At 38.0% G+C, this 2,554-nt stretch overlaps 1 non-coding gene across 1 annotated transcript; it reads right to left on the bottom strand.

Annotated features, from left to right (window-relative positions):
* Window positions 1–1,674: 1,674 nt before the first annotated feature.
* Window positions 1,675–1,781, bottom strand: LOC126670894 (small nucleolar RNA R71). The gene has a single exon (XR_007638883.1). It is a non-coding gene; the product is annotated as a small nucleolar RNA R71 (small nucleolar RNA).
* Window positions 1,782–2,554: the final 773 nt, after the last annotated feature.

The following is a 2,554-nucleotide window of genomic DNA, read 5'->3' as shown; positions in this document are numbered from 1 at the left end:
AGTTTTATTTTCATTCTCTTAAAATAGCGTTTTAGCTTCTATTTCTCAATAGTTTATAAGTAGTTTATTATTAGTTTCTGCAAAGAACGATTGTGAAGATTTCAAGTTTAATCTAGACGATTCTCCCGAAATTGACAACTCCGGTATTTATTGTTCTAATTATGTTTAATTCTTCATCTTCTTCTTTGTTTAATTTAAGCTTGAGCATGTGTAACTAAATCCTTTGTTCGGGGATTGATATGAACACTTAGACTAGTTTTCGAATTGGATTAGGATTTATTAAGTGAGTCAAATTGTGTTTTAATTACTAAGATTAATGCTTGAATTAATTTGATCACTTAGTTCATGATTTTGTGTTTAATTAACTAATTGAGAGATTGTTAATTAAATAGACATAGGTAATTAAAAACTTAGAGGAAAACACCGTGAGAGCGGGTTGGAATTTAGGTAGTCGTTGAGTTTGCTTCATAATTACAATTTAGTTATTTAATTCAGTTTTAATATTGTGAGAGCAAGTTAATAATTGATTAGCTAATTAGGTTGTGATTTTATTTGAATCTTTGAGGCTTGAGAGAGCGGGATTCGGTGCATTAGAATAGCTCGATTCACAATAAAATCACTAGATAAATTTTGATCCATTCTTCTACTAGTTTATTTGGAATTATCAATTCTTGAGCTTTTTACCATTATTGTTTATTCTTCAATTTATTTGTTTGATTTCAGATTTTTAGTCTAATTACTTGAGTTAAATTCACTTAGATTATAATTAATTTACACAAATCCATTTATTTTCCTACTAGCCAATTAAAGAATATTAGAAATTAGTTGTTTAGTTCATTGTTCCTTGTGGGATCGATACTTGGTCTTCCAAGTTATATTACTTGCGCGATATCGTACACTTGCGATTATTTGCCAACAAGTTTTTGGCGCCGTTGCCGGGGAGCAATCGCAATTAAATTAATTAAAAGTATCTTATTCTTAGATTGAGTTAGTTTTATTTAATTTTAGTTATTTTTTTTATATATACTTTGTGATTCTTGGATTTTACGTTGGTTTTCTTGTTTTTGTTTGCGCAGGAGTTTTGGTTAGTGTATGCCTAATACACGACGTGCCAGAAAACCGCTAGAACCGTTTCAGTCAGATTTAACATCCTTCGAAAGAAGTATCCGAAAAACAGCGCGGAAATCCAAAACAATGGAGGACGACCGTAACCCTCCGTTGAATCACGAGGGGATTGTTCCACCACCACTACATGATGGCCTAGCTCTTAATAGGCCAAACGAGAGGGTCGCCCCTCTTCCCGCAAGACGTACCTTGGGTGAATTCTTCTTACCCAACGTCGACAACGCCAACTATGGATGCTTTGCACCTCCTATACTCGCTAACAATTTTGAAATCAAGCCGGGAACGATTCAACTACTTGAGAGCCGTTGTCAATTTTATGGGTTGGAACGCGAGGATCCAAACGCCCATCTTTCAAAATTCACGGAGGTATGCAACACATTCAAAATCCATAATGTGACGGAGGATCAAATCAAGCTTCGTCTTTTTCCTTTCTCTTTGAGGGATAAGGCGAGGAATTGGATTCAATCACTTCCAAGCACCTCAATCACAACATGGAAGCAATTGGCACAAGCTTTTCTCAATAAGTATTTCTCTATGGGTAAGACCGCGAGGATGACCAAGGAAATTATAGATTTTCTCCAATTACATGGTGAATCTCTATACCAAGCTTGGGAACGTTTCAAAGAGCTTCAAAGAAATTGTCCGCATCATCATCTAGGAAGGGAGCATCTTGTCTCTATTTTCTACAATGGTACCAATGAGGCTACACGGGCAACAATTGATGCGGCATCGGGAGGATCACTTATGAAGAAAACTTATGATGAGGCCAATAACTTGCTAGAGGAACTCGCTACAAATAGTTGTTCTTGGTCAACCGAGCGGTTGAGGCAACCACCTCAAAAGGGTATCATGACCCTCGAGCAAACCCAAGAATTTGAAGCAATGAAAGCGAAGAATGCGACACTTCTAGCACAACTCGAGATGTACAAACAACAAGCAAATCAAAGGAATGCTCAACTTGCGGTAGTTCAAATGGGTTGCGAGACTTGTGATGGGCACGATCATTCGGGAATGGATTGCCCCGTCCTACATCAAAACTCAAATGAGCAAGTCAACTATGTCAATGGGCAAAGGCAAGGCAATGACCCATATTCCAACACCTATAATCCGGGGTGGAGGAATCATCCTAATTTTTCGTGGAGGGAAAATGCGGGTCAAGCCAATGCCAACCCAAATATGGGAGGAGCAAATTTTCAAGGAGGAAACCGTGGTCCACAAAACCAAGGCAACTTCAACAACTACCGACCACAACCCCCACCCGGTTTTCAAAATCGGAATACAGATGAGGGGAGCAAGATTGACAAGCTTATTGAGGAAGTTAGAACCGGTTTTAAAAACCAAGCTTCCGTCAATCACCATCTCGAGACTCAAATTTCTCAACTTGCCATCTCGCTTCAAAATAGAGCTCAAGGGGGTTTACCGTCTACAA

The sequence above is a fragment of the Mercurialis annua genome, linkage group LG2, assembly GCF_937616625.2.
Source record: "Mercurialis annua linkage group LG2, ddMerAnnu1.2, whole genome shotgun sequence".
Lineage (NCBI taxonomy): Eukaryota > Viridiplantae > Streptophyta > Magnoliopsida > Malpighiales > Euphorbiaceae > Mercurialis > Mercurialis annua.
This window is presented reverse-complemented; position numbering and strand designations above follow the sequence as displayed.